Genomic DNA, 25,311 nt, shown 5'->3' with positions numbered 1-25,311 from the left:
GTAGATGTCTGTATAAAGCTCCAGCATATAGCACTAGATTGAGGTGACAAAAGAGGTTGTCCTTGTATGTCCTTTTCTTTACACGTGTGTGTGTGTGTGTGTGTGTGTGTGTGTGTCTGGGTGTGACCTTTTTAAGATCCAGCCAAACTGCTAAACACACTCCCTTTGAGCCTGTCATTTACAGGTTGACTATCAACATTTTACAGTCTGAGCTCAGGGGACCAACATGCACATGCCAGCATCATACACATGTGCGGTCTGCATCAGGACATGCACACACCCACATTTACATAAAGCACACTTATGTACAAACCACTTGCTCAGAAGCTATAGACAAAGGGGTAAAGCCATCAGAAACAGTTGATATAAACACTGCACTAGTGCAATAACTCACATGTGGAACTGATTTCTGCTGAATTGCTGTCAAAGATTAGGATGCTAGAATATCCTCCTATTGTGTCTGATGGACATCAAATCAGGAGAAAAGCTCTTCTTTGCATCCACACATCTGCTTTTGGTATTTTTTATTTTTTTATTTTATTTTTTTTTTGGAAAGGCAATCACCCAGTTCAAGTCAATAACAGTATACATTTTATTAAACCCTGTTCAATATTATTTTCTGGCAAGCTCATGCAAGAACATGAAGACAGCTTTGACTACAGGCTACTACATGCCCCCCTGTGTCAGAAAAACAATGGAAATGACTGCTGTCATGTCCTCAGGGTTTGACCTCTCCTAGCTTTGTCTTTAGCCCAGGTTAACACATAAACACAACACGCACAGGCTATGTCAGAACACCCATTGTAATTTTTTTTAATCTATGTAAGCCCGTAAAGCACACTGACACATCAGGATACTAGTGAGAATGTGTGTCAGTGCTTCACAAAAGCAACATTTTTTGAACATCTGCATCCCAGATTAGCACAACCTTGCAACCCAAACATTCACTACTTCTTCCGGCCATATAACTAGTCTGGTGTTAGCCCTTGTTTGTATCCCTTATGTATTATCATTACATGCTAGTCAGTGACTTTAACATCTCTTTTAATGAACAATAATTTCCATTGTTGATTAGCTCAGAATATCATTTTACAACACACCATTTCCCAGACTTCCCAGAATACTTAAAGGCATTTTAACCATTTGGATTTAAAAAAAAAAAAAAAAAAATCTCTCTATACATAGGCATTAGGAGATGACGTACTACACAGTGTAGCATGGTGCACTGGCCTTTAGGGGAGCAAAATCTAATAAAATATTTCATAATTTCTTTGCACAACCCTAACAAGACTGATCTTGGTCAATAAACAAGCTAAATGTTCAGTTTAGCTAAAGTTTTATTGTGCTTAGGGTTTTTGTTATTAATCAGGTTTGCAGCCATTGTCTTAACACTAATTTCTGCTTAATATGTATGACAACTACTGTTGAGTTTGAGGAGTAAAAACAGGAATTTTGTGTTAGTAGTTATTACAGAAAATTCTCACTCTCCCAGTCTCACTTTTTAAGTGTCATTAATATGCTCTCAGCTGGAAATTTTCCACCAAACTGGCTGTATGAACCTGAATGAACTTTGTGCACATAAATGTGGTTACCAACCAGGGTTTCACTGACAGAAAACAGACATAAAGATTAGGTTTCCACTATGGTCTGTTGTGCTTGTGCATTCACTGGCAGTGTGAAAACACAAAACGACTGTCTTTATTTTGCATCCACACATCTGCTTTTGCTGCATTTTAGTTGGACAGGCATACAGGCAATGCAAATCAATAACCGATCTCCCATTCTATCCTGGATAGCCAGTCTTTCATTCAGTCTAAAGATCAAAATCAGAATCAGAATCAGACTTTATTGCCAAGTAAGTTTGCACATACAAGGAATTTGGGGGGGGAGGGCAGATCTTGTTGAGGACGGGACAGTTGCAGACGGGAAGAAAACTGTTCTTGTGGCATGAGGAACCGCAAACTTCCTGCCAGATGGAGGTGTAGAAGTGCACCATCATTGTCCTTGGCAGATTGAACTTCTTCAGCTGTCCGCAGGAAGTACATCCTCTGCTGGGCCTTCTTGATCAGGGAGCTGATGTTTAGTTCCCACTTGAGGTCCTGGGTGATGATGGTCCCCAGGAAACAGAAGGACTCCACAGTTCTGACTGGGGAGTCACACAGGATGATGGGGGAGGGTGAAGCTGTGTTCTTCCTGAAGTCTACAACTATCTCCACTGTCTTCACAGTCGTTGAGCTCCAGGTTGTTTTCACTGCACCACGATAACCAGCTGATCAATCTCCCTCCTGTGGGCAGACTCATCCCCGCCAGAGATGAGCCCAACAAGGGTGGTGTCGACAGAAAACTTCAGGAGTTTGACAGACTGGGGACTGGAGGTGCAGCTGTTGGTGTACAGGGAGAAGAGTAGAGGGGAGAGAACACAGCCTTGAGGTGAGCCGGTGCTGATGGTCTGAGAGTTGATGTGTTTTCCCAGCCTCACATGCTGCCTCCTGTCCGACAGGAAGTCTGTGATCCACCTGCAGATGGAGTCAGGCACGCTCAGCTGGGAGAGCTTGTCCTGTAGCAGTGCTGGAATCATGGTGTTAAAGGTGGAGCTGATCCTGGCGTAGGTTCCTGGGGAGTCCAGGTGCTGCAGGATGAAGTGGAGGGCCATGTTGACTGCATCGTCTACAGACCTGTTGGCTCTGTAGGTGAACTGCAGGGGATCCAGGAGTGGGTCGGTGATGGATTTGAGGTGGGACAGCACAAGGCACTCAAATGACTTCATTATCCATCTGACTCAAGTAAAAGAACCATCTGAATATTCATAGAATAGTCCACCAAGTACTTGGCATGCATCTGTGGACCTCAAGAGTGGGTATACAGTAAAATAACCTTATTACAACTTGTGATGGTGCCGCAAGAGTGGCAGCCTGTTGCCTCTTGCATATTTTTTTTCCATCCTATGTCCGTGTTCTTTAGTTTTTCTTAGCTGTTTTGTGCATGGTTGTGTCTTTCAGTCCTATCAGTCATTCATTGTGTGTAATTCCATTTCAAAATGTGAAATATCTGTATTTAGTTCATTTTTTGTCTCTGTGTATAAAGTACTGTGTATATTGCTCTTCTGTTAATATATTTTATTACATTGTCATGTTTATGCTGTTCTTAGTGTATATTTTTTATAGCATTATCTTGTTTTTATCTTTTACTCATATTTATGTCTTTTTCTATCTTTTCAATCACTTATGCTGCTGCAACAATGTAAATTTCCCCATTGTGGGACTATTAAGGATTATCTTATTTTATTTCATATTAATAAGATTTTTCCTGGAGTAACCCTGTCATTTTTCTATAGTAATCCAGATTGTGTCAGTGTTAGTGATGTTTTTTATTCTGGCATTACTTTAATGTTCCTATAGACATATAATTACGTGTGAAAAAGTCAGATTTGCAGTGGTCGGGTATACTGTTCTTGCTCAAGATGTTTGTCCCCATCAGACCCAGGTTCAAAAATAGCGGAGTTATCCTTTAATTCTTTTAATTCTTGTGTCCAACAACCAAGCAACACAGACAAAAAAGTAAGTAAACTCAGATCAACAATTCAACCTAACTGAGCTATAACATGATTGCTGACATGCCTAATGCTAACACAATGTCAGTCATTTTGAAAAGAGCATGTATGTGTGTATGTGCGTGTGTGTGTGTGTGTATGTATTCTAGAGACACCTAGTATTTCTCAAGGCAGCACCTTTTAAACTTTGATGACTGGGAAATTCTTGGGTTTATATAGAATACCCCAGTTCCCCAAGGTTTAATCCTTGATTCTCTGCTATTTAACATTGAGATGCTTCCATAAGGCCACATTATACAAAATAATAACATCCACTATCATAATTATGCAGATGACACCAAATTTTAACTTGTTCTGTCACCTGATTGCAGTTCCATAGACTGTCTCAGTAAAGGAATTGAACAAATGAATGAATAAATGTCAATGAACTTTCTGCAGCTAAATCCAGACAAAACTGAGAAAGTACACACACAAATAATACCATGGAAACAAATGGATCTTTGACCCAAGTTTCCTCATTTATATCCAGGCGCTCTATGATTAGCACATCAATGCACATGCTGATAGACACAGAAAGAAGGTTACTGAGGGGTTACTAACGGTGCGCATAACTTTACTCATGGTGCCAAATATGCATTCTTTGTCAAGGTATACTATCAAAAGTTCAGGGAAACTTTCTCAGTGGAGAGGAGGAGGAAAAAGCCTTGCATGACAGCAGGATTTCTTTCAAACCCCTATAGCCTATATTTCAAAATGAAGCTTAGAACCTGTAGTTTGTAGCTGTGTGGTAATTAAAAACAACCAAAAAAAGGTGTGTACACCTATACATTAAGATGGGCGCTTTCAATTTGTCACATATTTTGTTTATCAAAGGATGTAGTTGTTGAAAAAAGTCCAAAGGGTGTTTCAAAAAATAATAATGTACAGTTACTAATTTTTATTTCCAATGTGAAACAATGTTTGATTTATAAAACTGTTTTTTCCTCTGTTACGTTTCTCAGTCCAAACTGATTATTCACTGACCCATGTTAGGGCGGTGTAGCCTTACAAGAAGCATTCATTTAGAAAATTCTTCAAAGACTGTTTTGATTTCCAAAGCTTAATTTTCCAGTGGTGGTATAGTGGTTAGCACTGTTGCCACACAACATGAAGGTTTGAACCCTAGGGAAAGCCTGGGGCTTTTCTGTGTGGAGTTTGCATGTTCTCCCTGTACCTGCATGAGTTCTCTCTGGGCACGCCTCCCACAGTCTAAAGACATGCAGGTTAGGTTAATTGGTGATGCTGAATAGGTGTGAATGTGAGTGTGAATGGTTGTTTGTCTCTATAAATTGGCCCTGCAATAGACTGTCAATCTGTCCATGGTGTACCTTAGCTCTTGCACAATGTCATCTGTGATTGGTAGTGGGTGTTGGACTGTGCCAAGGCTGTCCCTTGTCTCTGGTCCTGTTTGTTTCATGGACAGGATCTCAGGGCACAGCCGAGGTGAGCAGTGTGTCCGGTTTGGGAACCTCAGAATTGCGTCTCTGCAACAGTAATGCGGTCACTGTACCGGACCGTTGTGGTGAAGAGGGAGCTGAGTCAAAAGGCAAAACTTTCAATTTATCAGTCAATCTACGTTCTGACTCTCACCTATGGTCACGAGATCTGGGTAGACGAGATCGTAGATACAGGTGGCCTGAAATTAGTATCCCCCAGAGGGTGTCTGGGCTCAGCCTTAGAGATAGGGTGAGAAGCCTGGACATCCGGAGGGAGCTTGGAGTAGAGCCCCTGCTCCTTCACATCGAAAGGAGCCAGTTGAGGTGGTTCGGGCATCTGGTTAGGACGCCTCCTGGGAGACTCCCTTTTGAGATCTTCTGGGCACGCCCAACTGGGAGGAGACCCCGGGGTAGACCCAGGGTGCGTTAGGAGACACTATCTCTTCTGGCCGGGGAACACCTTGGAATCCCCCAGGAAGAGCTGGAAAACATTGCCGGGGAGAGGGATGTCTTGCTTTGCCTGTTGCCACCGCAACCCAATTCCGGAATAAGCGGGAGGAACTGAACTGAACTGAAGGGACATATACATGGACATACAACAGAAGCAAGGATAACAAAGCTGAGCAAGGCTAAATAAACAAACTTATGCACAAGGTAATAGGTGAAAAACAAAAGTTAAAAATAGATACATGGATGTGGTTAAGATAAAGATAAAATATGACTATTATGTTCACACAGGTAAGTTAATAAAAAGCAATGAGAAACAACAGTGGACACATTAAATGTTGTCTACATGGAAGAAAAATATATAAAAAATATATATATTTAATATGTAATGTAATAAGTTACTTTACATTTATACAGTAGATGTGATCCTGTTGATGAGCAACAGCACAGCACACTGGCACAATTTTTTCACTTGCATCTTCAAGCCACATAGTGTGGAGTGCACAGTTGGACGTTCAGCAGTTCTTCTCCATTGAAAGTAACTGACATAGCATTGCAAAAGATGGAACAAATAAAAACAGTGAAAGCATGAGAGCTCTAAGGACCAAGGCAACCATCCATCAAAGCATCTTAATGGTTGTAAAATGTCAACATCTATTTAAAAATCACACAAGTGTTGTCCACCAGTCATATAGTAGATGATGAGTATTGAAACATCCTTGGCAGTTACCCTCATGATGCATTGAAGAGGTAGTATCTCACTTAAATGTCATTAAAATAATTTGAGGTTTATACATCCAAACTACTTGGTTTTACATACTGTATGAATACACCTGTGTGAATGTGCAAAAGCTCAGTCTGTGTGTTTGAGAGAAGTGTAGTTATTATTGAGGAGATCCTTCCTGGGAGAGAAAGGCCAGACCTTGAAATGGTTTAATCAATAGAGGAATGTTCTCTGTAATGAAGTGTGTCAGCTTCTTAACAGAACTACAACCTTCATCAAGTCAATGAGGAGGGGAGGCCCATCTGAATAATCACGCCGTTGTATTGACTGGTCGCAAGATGAGGCGAATGCCAAACACTGGTATGGTCAATCAAACACACAAACAGAGACATACAGGCAAACATGAGAAACAGTATCTCAATAAACACACACACACACACACACACACATATAGGACACACAGTAAAATACTGTAAGCAATAAAAAGTTACAGTGAAAAACCTGCACTTGTCCTAGTTTGGCTATATTTAGGAAAGGTATGGACAATGTTGGTCTGTAGTATATCAGCGTTATCTAGCAATGGCTTCTTCGTGACCCATACAAACTGCCCAGGCATGCCACAAAATGGCCAATCATACTAAAATGTAATGCATATCTTTAAAAACAGATCACAAAAGCACACTCACTAATTTTGTAAAACTGTAGTGTTTAGTATTTACAGCAGCAGGGCAGTGTATATGGGACTACCTCAAAATAAACTACAGTGTGTTTCATGAAAATGAAGGCTCATGTCATCCACTGCAACAGTGTGGCTCACTGATATGTTTTTAATCGTTTTTGGACAACAATGAAGTTCTATGCCACAGATAAACAGGATATCACAATTTGGATATGAATACAATACTTGTTAGTAGACAAATAGACAAGTAAACATGTTTATAACTCTAATACAATTTGAGCTATTTGTTAAGTGTTGTTATTGCTACATAGCCAACATTAAAGTTAAATGTTGCAAGTTCAGTATCAAACTTTAAACTAAGTCTATGACTAAGACTACTTTTCTTCTACTTAAGCTAGCCCCAGCCTGGCCGGCTCGTCTCATCACTTTCTGATTGCGACTCACTTTAGTGTCCAAACTGCCCTGAGGAAGTTGCATTGCTCAGAGGGTGTAGTCAAATCCCTTGTATTACAACCACAATGGCCGAAGCTCTTGGCAAGCAGCCATCACCATCACCAGCTCCCTGCAAGAAACTGCATTCAGTAGCAGAGAAAATGTACAATTAGCCCCTTTAAGGAAGCATGGACATGAACCATTAATTGTCTAACCAGGTCTCTTAAAGCAGCACTTCACAAACAAAACTTGTCTGCTCAGGAGCAAATCCCCAACATGGCTGCTGGAGAGGGTGTTATGTGAAATGAAAGCTTTAATCCAGTACTGTATATTCACATAAATAAACATACATCAAAGCTTGTGAACAGCGAATAATAACACCAACTGATCTGCATATGAAAACAGTGTAATACATAAGCTCTCACTTTCTGAGCCTGCACTACACAAATACACACACACACACACACACACACACACACTCATTCTCTTATCCACACACCCAGAAAAGCTGATCATCACTCCCTCTGTCTTCACTCATCTTTCACCACCCTGCCTTTCTTCTCTCTCTGTCTTTCATTGATCTCTCTCTCATTGGACTCATCACTCTGCATTCTCTGCAGACAAAGAGCAACCACAGGATGACAATCACATTAGAGCACACAATCTATTTATGGCTTTGCCTCATATTTCAACTCCATTCTCTCTCACTCCCTCTCTCTCTTACACCACACATACACACCACACACACACACACATAGTCCTTCACGCTGTCTCTTTTCTCTCGTACTCTGTGATAATATAAACGCAGGGATTTTAGTGGTAATGAGTTTTTAATGAAAAATGAATGAATTATTTACAGTGGCTGGAGGACATAAGATAAAAAAGAGAGAACAGGTGATATCAAAGCTGCTGAAATCATGCTACCACATTGCAGTAAAGTTTATGAGTTTTTACTTGTATGTAGATTGTTACATACATTGATTACAAAGGATGCAAAAAAATGCATCAGTTGCATCATGATTGTGTGTGTGTGTGTGTGTGTGTGTAAATATATATATATATATGTATACACACACACACTGTATATAACACTGAACTGGTTATAAATACTGGTGTGACCTAACTTTATGTACCAAACACTATGTACAAGTGCTGACATTTCATTTTGATGGTGAGATTAAATAAAAGCCATCAATCGTGGCATCATTAGCGGGGGTGGGGAGCTGTGGGCTGTTAGCCTGTTAGCCAAGCTGCCGCTAACATCAACTGGGCTTGTTTCTAGGTTAGGATTTCCTCAGTGTTCATCATTCAGGAGGTATTTACTGGGAGCTGAAAGACCCCCAATCCATTGCAGGGCAAACGCTCATAAACAACCCTTCACACTCACATTCACAATTTAGTCACCAATTAACCTAACTTGCATGTCTTTAGACTGTGGGAGGAAGCTGGAGTACCTGGACAGAACCCACACAGGCACAGCAAAGCCCCAGGCAAACCAGGGCTTCATGCTGTGAGGCGACAGTGTTATCCACTGCACCACCCTGCCACCTATACAAAGAATATTGTATTTCAAAATTAACAAAAATCTGGTGGTGTTGACAATTATTGACAGTGGTGACAAAGAACTGATGGAGATGACAACAGATTTGATAGTGCTAACATATTTATTTATTCAAACACAAAGTAGAAATTGACATATTAAAGTTGAGACATTAAAGATAAAACACCTTTTATTTAAAATATCTAAAAATATATAACTTACCAGACCTTGTGGTGTACAATTCAGTCTACCGTGAGCAGGAAGTGGAGGAATCCTCAGGGTTATATATGACCTTGACATTGATACAACTGACATAACTTTGACTTTCATTCAAGGAAAGTATAATTTAAAGTTCATTTCATGCACTGTTACAGGTCCTTACCATTTGATTTGTACACTTCTGAATTAATTGAATATTCAGACACTTTGGCAGTTTTACATTGTGACCTCATGCTAAGGACAGGATATTTTACATGTGGCTTTCAAGTACAGGAATGCATTTTAACAAATTCTGATGAAATTCATTAAACATGTAAGAAATTAATACAATGAGTATAAACACTTATTTCATTTTTATGTATTTTTATTATTAGGAATGTATTGATTATTGACATAAGGAGGGTTTTGTATGTAGGGCATACTTTCTGAAGCCACTCTGGGTTTAACCAAAACCGCAATCTTTCACTCACCTTAACCAAAGTGTTTTTGTTGGTTAAAACTAACAATATGCATGAGTCAGGATGGAATGGAGGCAGGCGTGAGTCCGTTGTTTGACCAGTGAGTTATGTTAGTTTGTATGTTCAGTCATGAAATAACAAACAACTCTTTGTAAAGGCTTTTATAAGTAAGTATATACTGAAGTCAGTAAAAACAAGGTCAAAGGCACAATTTGAGAATCTGAAAATTATTTTTAATTATTTTCAAGACTCAAACTTGCAACTTCACTGTTGGAGTGGCTCAGCTGTGCTAATCTGCTGCCTGTTCTGTGTTCAGTCCTCAGCCTTGATCTGTATTCAAGTTCACAGGTGAACTGTTCCTCAGCCCACAGTTCAAAAGGGAGATGAAGGGTGATGAAGGGACTCACAGTGTGTGGTCCTGAGGGCTGGATGAGGAGATGGTGGATAAACATATGGGGATTTACAAACTTCAATAGCATGTTTACACTTTTTAAAATTGAGAGCCCCAGTCAATAGCTCAGTTTAATATAGACCCCTCACCTCCCCTCCTTTCCACCTGGACATCATCAATCTCGATGATCTCTCACTTTGAGGAAGAACCTACAATTAAATCACTGCCTCATTAGGAGGGATATAATAATTAGAACACAGTTAAGATTATTTTAGTCAAAGAGTTTTTTCCCCTGAAAGCTCTCATCTGCAAATTATGAGGCATTAGATGACTATATTTGTTCTCTGGTGTGCACTCAAATAGGTTTCCTTCAGTGTCTATGAACTGTTTTTAAGCACATAGGTATGTTTGTATCTTTGGGGAAAGATTACACAGTTCCTCTATCCACTCTTTACTGTCCATTTGTGTTCACTATTGTCCCTTCTCTCTATTGAACGGCAGTTATTTTCCAAAATAATCATCTCTCTATCAAAAAGTATTTCCCTTATTTTCCCTTATTTAACTAGAGAGATACGACAAAGCACTATGCTTTAGATAACCTTGAGATTACCTGCACCATATCCTCCATATTTTAAGTTCTAATAATAAAGAGTCATTGCATATTTTATCCATAGGTTGTGATTCCTCTGGTCAGTGTTAAGACTCTGTAAGTGTTGTCACTAGGGATATATATTTTCCTCCCTTTAAATTAACAATGACATCTGTCATTGAGCTAATAAAGCATAAATTCTACTTATCATCACATTTCTCTTTTTGCAGGTGATGTAATTTTATTTGTGTCTAAGGTACAGCAATCCCTACCTAGTATTTATGGAATTTTTTAAAATAGTTAGATAAATTATAAAGAAAAATTCATTGGTTTCTTACTTTAAGTATCATTCTTACATAGTATTCAGTCAGTACAGGCCTTTGTCTGCTGTTGTTTCCGTACCTGGTTAAAGGTCCACTCAGTCCTGTTTCTTAACTCCCCATTCTACAAGAAGATGGTGGACTGGTTTCAGACCCCCACTCAGCCCTGGCACATTCTGACATGCCTCAGAATTGATATTTTATATAAAAGATATTTACTGAAAAGTTACTTAAGGTACTAGTGTCTGGGACAAGTAATCATGCCATGGTCCAATTTGCTGACGTCAAAATTTTTCTCCTTTATGAAATTTGAGATGAGCATTAACTGAAGTACCTAACCTGTAACTGTGTGCTTTTATGCATTTCGCTGCAGCTACGTGATTGGCTGGATAATTGCATGAATAACCAGGTGCTAGGAAGTTTGGCAGATTGTCTTTGTACTTGTGTAGTCATAGCTTCCCAGTCTGCTTACCTGTTCTTGCCTGATCTTTACTTGATCCTGACCTTTGCCTCTACCAGTTTTTGTTTGCCTGTTCTTTGCCTGATTTGTCTGCCTTCTTTGACCACTGTTATCGACCCATACTCACTTAAGTAAAGAGCTTTTTGACTTTTGTCCCATGAGTCTTATTTTTGAGTCCAAATTTCAGTGTCAGATCCATTACAGCTGCTAATATTCCCCATGACACACAACTGACTATGAATCCCTTAATATGTTTTTAAAATAACAAGAAATAATAGAGATATGTAGCTTTCACTTATGATTAATTATTAAGATGTTCACAGATATCTTTGGTGATTGTACAGACATGGGTAAAGAGCTCATTTAGCTATCAATAAATTGGCAGTAAAAAGAGAAAAATAAATATCTCATTATCTTCACAAAGCTGGAACTATCAACTGTTGCTTTTGAAATTTGCCCATCGACTTTACTTAAACCCAAAGAAAAGGTAACTGTAATCTTTGCCAGTTAAATCAGTTAGGAATCTGAATGTAAGGTGGGAATGCCACGCTGTAAAATATTTTTGGAAGCAGGTTTGAAAAATGATTGAAAAAGTTATTGAATTGCTTTTATCCAGTTCTCCACAAGTGGTGTTATTAAATGACTACTACTACTTACATTTAAATACATTTCAGTAGAAACTATGGCTGGCTGGATCAACATAGCAATATTCTGATAGCAACTAGATGGAAACTTCCACATTCATTTTCACTCAATCCATGGTGCATATATAGATACAGTATATTGATTGTGGAGTTATCTGTGGTTGGTTCAAACAGGAGGTGCTGGGGGCCTCTGGGGGAACACTTATGACTGAAACATATTTGCTTTGATAACTCTTATAAAAGAGCTGGTGATGCATCACGTTTTCAGTATGTTTTCTATTTGTAAACATTTGTTATTTACTCAACATTGAGATTGAACGGATAAGTAGTTGGATGGATGGGGGAGTGAAGTGGATGAACTGAATGTGTTTTGTAGTATTTTTTGGGTAACACTTTATATTAAACTAGACTTATTCACCATTAACTAGTTATTACTTATTAACTTGCATATTGGCTCTTTATTAGTCATTATTAAGCACTTATTAATCCCTTATTCTGCATGATCATATTGTACGGCTCCTAGGTCATAAGGTGTTTTCCCTAAATAAACTCCTAATTACTGCTTATTGTTAGTAAGTAAAAAAGTTTTTGTACATGAATTGTGATCTTATGATTATGCTTTGCTCAGTATGGACCTTATAAGAGAGTAGGGCACTCTGTAGCAAATGTATGAAAGAACTTTGTAGAGAGATGTTACTTGTCTATCAGTGTGTGTATGTGAATGTGTATGTGTGTATGGATGTATGTACAGTATGTAATGAAAGAGAGGGCCATCAATTCCCCAAAGAAATGCCATGCGATGATGGTAATGGCAGAAGCAGAGAGTAATGAAGGAATTGATCTCCACTTGGCAGTAAGTGCTTGACATTTCAACCAATGCCTTGAGCACCTAACAGCTCCCCCTCCCATGCTTAAATACCTCTCCCCCCTCTTTGTTTCTTTCTTTGACCTGTTAACTTTTAAGTTTCCCTCACTTTTCCATACTTTCTATCCTTACCACCAAACGTTAATCACTGTCTCTCCATCTGCCTGTAATTGTAGTATGCTGAATTATTATTTACAGTTTCTTTCTCGTCTATTCTCTCAACCTGTCACACTTTCAGGCACACTCCCTTCTTCGTCTCTCTCTATCTCTATTTTTCATTTGGTCACACACACACACACACACACACACACATATACACACCCCAAGCCACTGGTCCCATGGGTCAGCCCATATTAGCTTACTTGTTAATACTTGGACGGCTTGAGATCAATACTTAATCAACAAGTAATGGGATTCCTCAGCCATCCCATATGATCTTTCAATAAAGACTTGAATCTGTCTCGACCAGACATTCCCCCCTGACACACAAACACACGCACACATACACACACACCTTCCATTGATGAGAGGGAAAGAAGAAAAGAGTGAGAGAGTCAGCTGTCTCACCAGGCAGGAGGAGGAGGAGCTGGAGGCAAACTACACACTGCAGGTGCATGTCAGATTATATTTTTTTTGTGTGTGTATGCTTGTGTATTTGCCTTTAGAGCGAAAGCCCTATACATACTGTGTGATAACTAGAACAGGTTGTGTTGCATATCACATATTAATCACTGTCTGTATCACTGCAGTTCACTATTAAAGTAGACTGTGATATGGAGTCATGACAATGAGTTCAGTTTACTTCAAGGGCCTCCCCTTTCACCAGATCTGAATCTAATAGAACACCTTTGGGATGTGGTAGAATGGAGATTGGCAGCATGAATGTGCAGCCAATAAATCTGCAGAAATTATGTGCAAACACGTCAACATGGACCAGAATCGTAAAGGAATGTTTCCAACATCTGGAATCTGGAATCCATGCCACATCTACATCCAGATCAACTTGCTAGCAGACCCCCCTTCAAAACACTGGCTGAGATTTTCCTCTCGGCTTCTCAGCCTCTCATAGCCTCTCATTTCTTCTCATAGTGGGTCCAGGGATATAATATGATGCTAGTGGTTATTGCTGGTGGGACACACATCTTTTAATCCCTCACTGTGTTTTATATGTTATAAATGCTTCTCTTAACATATGGATAGCTGATTTGTTCAGCTAACCAGTATGACAGTGTTGATGAAGTATCCTGTGTGGACATGTCCATAGTTCCAAGGCTGGAATCACCATCAGCTGTGGAGGAACACCACCAGTTTTTCGAGGAATGTTGTCTGTCAGAACAGTCGTATTCCCTTTCTGCCTGTTTGATTAGCTACACCCGGTTTGGATGAATATGGCAAACCACCACACTGACGATTCCCCATAATAGTCTGTCATTGCATGAGTTTTCTCCTCAAAAGCATTCCCTAGTTCCCTCAAAAGACGTGTATATGACATGTATGAAGTGTGTAACGGCAGTGAGGTTTGTTTACTGCAACAAACCCGGCATATGCAATGAATATGCAGGTTAGTAGGGAAGATCACCCGCCATGTTGCCATGGATAATCTATAGCACAACGGCAGTTTTTAGTGAATATAATCTTTGTTCACTTTCAGTCAGACCCAAAAACAGGTGAAGCTCTAGCAGGCTCACGCCAACTGCCCCGATATACACTGCAACTCTACAATGGAGGTGGCAAATGCAAAGTTATCACTCATCAAAAGCCACATTTCAGGGAATTTGTCTGTCAATGGATTTAGTCCAATTTTAAATTAATATGTTAGCTCTGATAATTTTGACAATCAGTTTTGTAATTTATGTGCTAATGCATCTGATATGATGTTAAATGTGATGTTTTGGGGAAAACCTCTCTTGGGGATCGTGACTGTTTTGTCGACAGTTCCAATTGCAGGTCAAAACATCTGTAACAAAAATATCATTCATACAATGACCTCTTTCCTGGTTATTTTCAAGTCTTACATGATGTTTCTGCAGTCATTGGAATATAATAAGACCTCTAAACTTCTGAACTTTTACCTCCCTTATTCTGTCTGCTCATGGTCTCTGAGGATGATCCAGGAGTGTTTTCTAATGTTGCTCTCATTGTAAGTTGCTCTGAATAAGCACTTCAGTTAAATGCCTGGGAAAAAATAAAACATAAGTGTACTGTACAAAAAGCTGTGTTGCTGTATTAAGTCGAGCAGACTCCGACATGGGTGCAGTGTGATAAATCCCAGAAGAGTTGCATGCTAAACAGTTTCAACCTGGCTGCAGCCAGCCATCTCCCTGTAAACAGGCTTTGTGTCACCATTGTCATATCACAGTGCCATTAATATACATGAGAGTCTGAGGCCTTTAAGACGCTTCAGAGAGAGAGAGCGAGAGAGAGAAGAGAGAGAGCTGGCAGCATCTCTCTACTCTTTGTTACTATCACTCCTCACTTCCTCACTCCCCTCCTCTCCCCTCTTTTTTCCCACTTTTTTTCTCTCTCCAGTTTCTTCAACTCTTTATCTTAAACTTACTCTTCTTTTGCACCTTTTCACTTGTTTCTTTTTTCTTTTTGTTCTCTCCTATCTTTTCTCTTTATCCATTTTGTTACCATTGTTCTCTTTCCCACTTTCCTGTTTTAGTTAAGAGTAGTTCTTTCTAACTTAATGAAATCAATCACCTTTTTTTTTTGCCTTCTCTGTTTCTGCCCCCTACACCTCTCCCTCAACTTCACACTTTTATTTTCTTCCTTTTATCCAAATGTTCAGACTACCTTGCACTTGTAGAGTTGTAGATTTAATAGGCACATATCCATGCCATCCAGATTGCTGAGGGCTGTCCGAGTCAAAGTCCAGGGGGCTTCACCACCAGGCTTCACCAGACTTTGTTCTGAAGATTAGCCATAATGTACAGGAATGTGGATGTGGTAATATATTATTACAATGACAGAGGATTAAAGTCAAGTCACATGACTTGGTCTCAAGTTAGGCTGGAGGCAGGAACCTGATGTCTTTCGACTGACATATGACTGAATATAACTTAACAGTGGTGGTCCTCTCTTGGACTTTAGCCTTTCAACTTGGAATGACTTGCTGTCACCCAAAGATGAATGATATTTTTACAAAGTTTTCAGTTAATCAGCTCTTCAGCTTCCTGACAACAGCTAGATTTTAAATGAACCTGACAATCTGCAAACATGATTGGCTGCCTTTGAACTGGTAAAGGTGCATGTGGCAGTACATCCAACACATAGTACAATAAATGATCTCATTCAGATATGTAAATATCTTATCATGTTATTATGTGTCTATACGGTGGTTAACAAAACAACAAATATGTATGTTAATATGCAAAACATTCAGTTCAGATATTATAAAGAATGAATATGTGTGGCACAGGAAATTATTGTATTTTCCTTGTTTTTCTCTTTCTCTTCTCTCCATCCTTCTCTTTCCATCAGGTTATTTAGCTTTTCTCTCCTTTCTATGCATTCCCTTTTGTCCACACACCAACTGTGCTCCATGTACTCTCTCCTCTATTTCACTCTCCTTTCTGTTTATTCTTCATGCATCCTCATATTGTTTTCACATAACTCATCACCCTGGAATTTCTCACAAACCCTGGAACTTGTGCATTTCTTGTTTATATTCATGTGTGTATACAATATATGTTTGAGAATTTGTGAGTGTGCAGAAATCACAAAATCTTTTTTTTTTTTCTTGTGGATGCCCACTGAGGATCGTCTGTGTTATAGATGTATAAATGCATAAATGCATGTGTGCCTGCATTTGTTTACAATGACTGCTGCTAGTATGCTACAGCATGTTACATAACTCTGAATAATGTGGGAAAGAGATACTCTCTAACACTTTATTTACTGCTCTCTCTCTCTCTCTTTCTCACCCGCCCCCACACCTCCACACTGTCAGATAGAGTGATTTATACAGGATGTGTTTCTCTCTCCTTATCTCTCCTCTCTCCCTCTCTTTCTCTCCTCTTTCTTTTTATCAGTTGCCTGTTGACACTGCTGTAACCTTCACTTCCTTCAGTGTGGTATGTGTGTGTGTGTGTGTGTGAGTGAGTGTGTGTGCAGGCATACAGGAAGCGTGGTCAGGTGCAGAAGTGGTGGAGACGAGTTGCTGTTCTGCCAGTGGTTTCCTCTGCATCAGGCATCTCAGACCTCAGTGACCTTACATGTCATCATTCTATCATGATCCCTCTTTTTGGTGATTTACAGTGGCCGCCCCCCCAACACACACACACACACACACACACACACACACAGTAACACAAATACACATGCATGTAAATGTACACACTGCAAGTACACTGTTTCCTTTTTAATGCAATTAAATACTGATAGATTTGCAAGATCTATGATGTCCTATCCCTTCTCAGCTCTGATTAATCATTACTCCTGTGTGACCTCTGCCTTACCACCCCAGTTGTGAATCACAAATGTTGAAACAGACAGATTTCAGCCTTAGTTCATACAGCTGACTACAGCCACTACTCTGTTTCACTGGTGCATAATTGTGAACTTATGCATCTTATGCCCAATATAGAAAGTAGTCAGTAGTAGAAATTGATGCTCTATGTGACCATACACTTGTTTCTCTCTCTCTCTTATTTGAGGATGCAGGATTTCCCAAAATTTCATTGGAAAAAAATCAAAGTTTTCACCGTATGCTGCTGTTCAGACTGCAGTTCCTCTCAGCTGTGCACTTTCGATTTCTCTGTGAATTACAATTCCAAACAATTCCAAATGTTTTTCTTTTTGTCTTGATGGGAGGGACGTAGCACAGATTGGAGTGAATGAGACATTGCTTCTTTTCTTCAGAAACAAGCAAAGAACTACAAAGAGCTACAATGACCACTGCAGTCTAGGACCAGACTACATATGGGTACTCATTAATGCATGTGCAGTTTAGCAGCTTTTCTACAACAATAAATGCCACTGAACATTCTGCTCTCTGTCTTATGAAGACCTCTGCTTATCAATTTGGGCATTTTTCTGATATTCCCTCATTCTACTTCTCAAACTCTTGTTTGCTTCAGTTTTATCCTGTTGTTGAGCCTTCACTGTTGTGACAGACTGCAGTTAGTAATGGAAACCCATAATTGTACAAGTAGTTATATATAATTTGTAGAGCTCTTGATCGCCCTCCTCTGCTTCATCTCCATCCCTCACCACTCACTTTCACAACCTCTCCATCCCTTCCTCCGTGCTGATTTAAAGATTGCTTTAAAGACGTGCATATGCTGAGCTTACAGTGATTGTGGATGTATCCATGTTTCTGTATGCATGATTGATGTGGGTCTAAGTGTTGCGTGTGCTTGCATGTGAATTGTTAACATGGGGACGTAGTGCATTCCTTGACAGCTGTGAGTGAAAATGACCATCTTCATATCCAGCTATGACAGTCACATCTGATGTTATTATAGTTTTATTTCACTAGTGTCAGATGAACACCTCGCACTACTAAAAGCTGTGTTGAAATCTCAAATTATAAAACTATGCTCTCCCATAAAGCCTGTTTGTTGAGACAGATCTGAGCATTTAGGTCATTTAGTGGTGTGTTGTCATGGACTGCATGCTTTTATGGTGTCAAATACAAGTATATAACTAGAAGGTCTGACTGCTCCTGAAATCATAATATAATGTAAATTTTGATTTTTTTCTAGAGTTTATTTTTAAGTTTCTGAGATATATATTAGCACTAATGACAATAAAGATTAAGTCTCATGTACAGGCTGTACACACCCATGGTACACCACACACTGACTGACATTTCCCTTACTGTCCTACTCACTGTGCTGCTGTGCCTGCTATGACAGGGTAACTACCAGTCTTGGTGGTTCATGGAATATGATGACCTTACATAAATTCCTAACATGGCTCCACCCAAATCAAACATGAACAGCACAAATCAGTCACATTGTGGAAATGCTTGTACAAATGTGCATAAGTAATGTATTATAAGAAGCAGGGTGAGCAGGGTAAACTTTGTGTATGAATTAATCTTTCTGTGTATGGGTGTATATACATGTCTAAATAAAAATACAGAATTTAATGAAAGAAAAATAGAAATAATAATTAAAAAAAATAAATATGGCCATGTAAGTCTCTCAGAACATTGTCCAGAAAACTGTTGTCCAGGTAAGAGAAGATCTGGGGCCTGTGATGAGAATAGTGGGTTGGCCAGCTATCTTTGTGCTCAACTCAGATTTTTTGTTATCGCAAAGCTGGCTCTCTATCAATCAGGATACATCTCCGGGAAACTTATGCTGCATGGCTAACCTGCTCCAGAGCAGGTTAACTAAAGAGAATCAGATGAAAACCTGTCAACACCTCAACCTCTGACCAATCAGATCACTGTTTGTTTGAAAAATATAATAGTTTTTTTTTTTTTTCAACTTGTAGGACCATGAAATGAATCTTGTCAGTAGTAAGGTGTTGGTGATTACAAGTTTATGATGCCCAGCTCTAACCCTCCACTCCCCTCTCAGTCTATGTTTGTGTAATTGTCCTGTATCAATGTACTGTGTGTCGACCATCTGTTATAATCAGCCATGAATATTGCAGTGGCCCTAGCACTTTAAATGGCATATATACCCTATGGATTTTGACATGCATGGGAGAAGTTATGTGTGCCAGAGATACACTCTGTGTGCGTTTACAGTTGGCCCATTGATTTATAATTAACGCTGGGGTTACTGCTCCAGCACATACACAGCTGGCCTGCTCTCTAGGGTCACAGCAGTATGTGTGCATGTGTGAGTGCGCCTGTGTGTGTGCACTTATATGGCTATCTTTGTGAGGACCTGTGTGAATTTTACATTGTGACATTATGGCTGTCTCTCTCTTTTGTTTTCTGATACACTTTCAAAGGGCCAGAATATTTGGTTTAGTTTTAAGGGGAGAATTACCTTTAGTTTAGTTTAATGTGTGTGTGTGTGTGTGCACATAACTATACTACACACACACACATACGTGTACATATTTTGCCTCTGCTCATGAATCGAGCATATGTTCCTTTTTAAATAGGTTCATCTTTGAGTGTTTGTGTGCATAAGTGAGTGTGCATGTGGAGAGTAACCATGGTAACCCACTTAAAGATCCCTGCAGACCACAGACACTTCAGTCCCATCAAATGTATTGATTACAGTGCCCATGTGAATTAGATGGACACACACAAACACACACACACACACACACACACACACACACATACATCCTCCAGTCACCTGCTAACACCACTAGGCTACACTCTTGCTTCCATGAAAACAGCACAATGAAAATTCTTTGATGCCTGGATGTGTCTTTATGAATGTTTCTTATATATTTCCTATATTTCTTTATTGGTATTTTATGATAGTCAAGGCAGCTGTTCATATTGTTACACAAGAATGAAAGACAGCAGAACTTGCCAAGGCCTTGCAGTGCTTCACATTGTCTTATTTTAACTTGGTCAGAATTGTAAGATGAGAAATGCTCTTACTGAAAAGATCATTTGCAAAAGTTGTGTTTCTTTCACCTCACATTCTTCTTCAAGTGACATGAATGTCTTGTATTGTTAGCGGATGAAAACAGTGTCTCTATTCAAAGGTTTATGTTCAAGTTTGCCCCTGAGTACATTCATAATAAGCCAGTCCTTTGCCACCTCCTGATGACAGAAAGATCAGGATTAAAGATACTTTTGTGCGAATGAATTTAATAGTTGTTTGAAGTTATTACATAAAGTCAAAAATGTCCTGAAAATGTTTCAGGTGGTCTGTTTAAAAAGCATTCTTTATTTTTAGTTTTATGAGGTACTGATTACTACTTACACAAAAAGTGGCCATTATTATTATGCTAATCTTAAAATAATCTTGTAGCAGTGAGGTTTGAGGATAATAGTTAGATATCAAAAATGTATGGAGATGTGTTTCGGAAAAAAAAAAAAAAAAAACAAACTGAAAGCCTTTATTGTACAGTATGGATGGTATGGTATGGATGTTCCAGTTGTGTTTTCATGTTGTTTGTTTGCTCCATTGTTGCTGTTACATTTAAGTACAGTATATACTTGTGGGCACATGTGTCCTTTAGTTCAGGGTTCATTATTCATTACAACACACTATTCAGAGGAACAATGTTTTCCTGTCTAAAGCAGAAATAACAGCAATATGACTCTGGCCCCTAACAGTCTTCCCTAAAACCATATGGAATCCCTGTCACCATACTGTACACAACTGTACATTATCGAATCATCTCCACCTGTTCATTGTAACTGAATGAGTAGAACAATTATTTACTACATGTTTTTCTCTGTAGAGCCTGTTCAGTAGGTTAGCTAAAAAAAAAAAACAGTTAGTTAGATGTAGAGGCCTTTTGCTCCAACAACCTTTAGACAGACACTGATGTTCTTGTGTTGTCTCACTGATTTTTTTGAGATACAGCAGCTCCATTTGCATTACAACTGAAGACAAGAATACATACATTTAATTTAGCATTAAAATCACACTCACAAAATTAACATAAAGTTGCCTTTTAAGTGTGATCATCATATGCCCAAGCGTTTTACATGTGTGTCTTTAATGGAAGGCATTCTCAAAAGATTCTTGGTAAACTCTCTTGGACAGGAAAAAACAAACAAAAAAAAAAAAAATTCAAAAGATGTGGAGGACATATGAAACAAAATCACCATTACAAACAGAAACAAGTGTAAACTTTTTGTTTGCAATCCAATAATAATAATAATACATTTTATTTATAAGCGCCTTTCTGACACCCAAGGACACTGTACAATATATAATAAACGAAAGAATCATACAACAAACAATAAAAAACTCTTACAATATACAATAATCAATAAAAAACAACAATGGATAGAATCAACATAAAAGAAATGCAGGGCGGTGAAGTTGCAGACTATCCAAGACTATACTTCATATATTTTCAAATCATGGAACCATCCAGTTATCTTTCATTGTTGTCAGATGTTGTTTCCTTTTGTTACTGTCAAACGCTAGTTTTGCTATGATTATCACAGGGATTGGCAGGCAGCATTAAGGTAAGACCACTTTACATGTTCCTGAGTACTGTTCCTGCCTGGGAGCAGAGAGCAGTTGGTTAACTTGGCGCTGAAGTTGGTAAGCATTATTCTCTCACAGTGGCTGAGGAACTGTTTATGTGCTGCTGACACTGGAGGCACGGTGTAGATTCTGTTCCTGCTGTTCCTGAGTGGTGGACTAGCTTGTCACCATTACAAGGGTTGTGGAAGTTTGCCCATCCTACAGCTGCTTTGTGGACTTGTAGAAGGCTTGTAATCATGTCCCCTAGGGAATACGAGACATCAGATGTTTTGCAAGGTGGCTGGGCTTAACCTTATAGATAATGCAAAGAATACTAATGTACAGATAAATGGATATTTTGAGAGGAAACATATACCTGTAAATTCTGTTAAAATGTGTATGATATTGGCATCAAGGAGTAAAAATAATGGATTATATATTTTTATATGCTTTGCACAACTAATGGACTTCCATAGTTTGTACAAAACCAATTCAGTTTCAGTCTTTAAATTAGAGATAATGTGGCTGTCACAAATACAAATCTGGAATTAGTCTGGGTTTGGATTCTTGAATAGGGGTATTCAGTGAGTAGTGATGAACTTTCAAGTTTGAGGGTTAAAAGTTTGAGACTGATATTATTGATGGACATTTCCTGTGAGTGTATGAGTGCAAATACATGTTTGTGTGTTCGTAGTCAGTTCCTGCAGGGTGCATGAACTGTGTTTGGTGACATCAAAATAACCCTATTGTAGCCTCTCTATTGCTCAACTAGACACACACACACACAGAAGCCCTGCATGACCACTTAATCCCTCTCGGTCCTCACTCTCCACACTACATTGCTCTGCACTCACTGTTTACCCTCTCTGCCTCTTCTCTGCCCCACTTCTTTCCCTCTCATAATCTCTCTCTTTCTTTGTCCCTCTTTTTCATTTTACTTTTACCGTCTCCACTTTCTCTGACCTGTCATCTTGCCATCTGATCTCATCTGTTCCTTCTTATAAGGTCATCTCTCCTCTCTCCACTGCTGTAATTTCTCAGGGAGCGAGGGCAGTAAGAGGCCCTTTCTCTTTGATTCATCTCTCCATCGGGAGGTGAAGGGCCTGGGTGTGTGAGGTGACACACTGGATTAGGGGGTTGCATTCAGTCTAGATGTGGGGTCATCGACGGGGGTCCTTGGGGGCCACTTTGTGGATTGTCGCCCACTGATCTGTCATGGCCAGCCAAAACACATTTCAAGGCCCTTTTGATCCACCCCAACACTCTCCACAGGCAACACACTCATGCACACCACATATGCACATTCACACAAATGTTTTAATAAGGTCATCTAGAGTTCTGCAAGACAATCTCAGGACACCATGAGAGAGTCAATCCATTGTATTCTTCTGAAAACTTACTTTTCAAATTGTTCTCACAAAGATAAAGAAATATCATATCTGATAATAAATCTATGAGCACAATGCCAGGGTTCGTTTTATCTAAAGGATGGCCTTTAGGGCCGACACCACCAACATTTATGAAACATTCCTGGAGCATGTTTGACATCCATCATTGTCTCACCACATGGTCCTTTAAGTGGCCCTTCTGAAGCTTTTGATCATATCACATAATCTTCATAAGCAGACACAGTTTGTCCGATTGTCAAAGTATTGTGGATGATCAGAGCTTCATTTTTTCTAAGCATGTTAATGCCTTTCATCTCTTTGAACATCTACAATTTCATTACAACTGGAAAAACTGCTGATGAAGCTTGTGGGATATAATCAAAAAGCTTCAGAGCTGCACTTTGAACTTTGAACCGTGTGAACAACGTTTGAACAATCCAGATGTCCAGTTTTGCCATGTGCTGTGATCCTAAGGGAGATAAATAGTAGGTGTTTCTACACAGAGGATGAGGTGTGAGCAGCTTGTGTGAGTTGGAGGTCACCTATGACATGTGTTTTGGAAGTGTCAAGAGCCCATAACAGATTTTTAGTGGTTATGCATATATAATGCAGAAAAAATGACTTAAATGATATGATTTGGGTCATGTTTACCGGTAAAACACAAGGAAATAGGCCTGTGGCCATCACACGCTGTAAGTGTATGAATATGAATCAATGTCAGTGTGTAAATAGAAATGTATATACCCAAATGTAATGTATGGCTCCAGCTGTCTGTATTTCTATATGTATATTGGTATGTTACCCACACAGCACACACAACTTTGTCTATATGTGTGTACACAGTGTATGGTTTGTGTGTATATGCATGTGACTTGTGGCTTAAAAGAGCCCTGGCGTACTTAAAGGTGCATTACAAGACTCAGTCTAATCTGCAGTGATAGCTAAAGTGCTCTGTGTCGACCACAGGAGACTCTGTGTATGTGCGTGTGTGTGTATGTGTGTTTGTGAGCTTCTGTTTTTAGGGGGCAGCACCGAGAAGACAGCCTATGATGTGTCCACCATACGCATTATTCAGCATAAATTTTGTATTGGGCTGCGATTCTCCTAGTCTTCACATGTGCAAAGGATGGAGAGATGAAGGCAGGGAAGAAGAGTGCTAGAGTTCATGGGAGGACGGAGTGGAGGATGAAGAGAGTGTGTGTGTGTTGGTGGGGGTGGGGTGTGTGTGTGTGTGTGGGGGGTGGTGGATTAAGATAGATGGAACGGAAGAAAAAAAAGGTGGAAGTAACATAGAGGAAAAGGAAAATGAAGTAAGAAAGAATGTAGTAAGGAGGTTGCAGGGGAAGTGTGATAAAGGACATGAAGCTGGAGTCAGAAATAAAGGGTCAGACAGTGTTTATGTAGAAGGAGTAGCTCTGTGCCTTTACATGTCTCCTGCATTTGTTATACAGATTCTTCTCCTTGTTTCCCTTTCCCTTATCCTCTCCTTAGCTCCTATTTATTTTAATGTACTCTGAGTCTTAAATGCCAATGGTAAACACTGCAAAGCCATTCGAAAGGCATGTGTGTCCGTGGATGCAAGTGTGCATCTGCACAGATAATGTATGTGTAGTATGTTTGCCTTTAACTATGGGATGTTTACAGTTTCTGCTTATGTACTGCACAGTGTATTTGTGTGTATTGTAGATGTGTGTTTGTATTTCTTTCTTGTGTACACATTCGTATATCTGTGTTCATATTTCTCTCCAGCTTGTTGCCGGAAACACACTGATTGTAATAGCAACTTTAACAAAGTTCCTAATTAATTTTCTTATTTAATAATTGTTTCTACTGTGATCGTTTGAGTGAGAAAGCCACATGATATGGCAAAATTTTGAGGAAAAGCTAACCAGTGGACATTAATTGAACTTTTTTGTTGAAATATATCTGTAACCTTCTGAGAGATTGGAGGATTATTCAAATGCATGAAAATGTCTCTGTAATTATACTTAACATGCACATTCTTTCATCTCACCCCCCATCAGTAAAACCCACTGTATACATGTGTATGTGC

Source organism: Lates calcarifer, linkage group LG16_LG22, assembly GCF_001640805.2.
Source record: "Lates calcarifer isolate ASB-BC8 linkage group LG16_LG22, TLL_Latcal_v3, whole genome shotgun sequence".
NCBI classification, from domain to species: domain Eukaryota; kingdom Metazoa; phylum Chordata; class Actinopteri; family Centropomidae; genus Lates; species Lates calcarifer.
The sequence above is the reverse complement of the archived record's forward strand: the minus strand, read 5'-3'. Positions refer to the sequence as shown.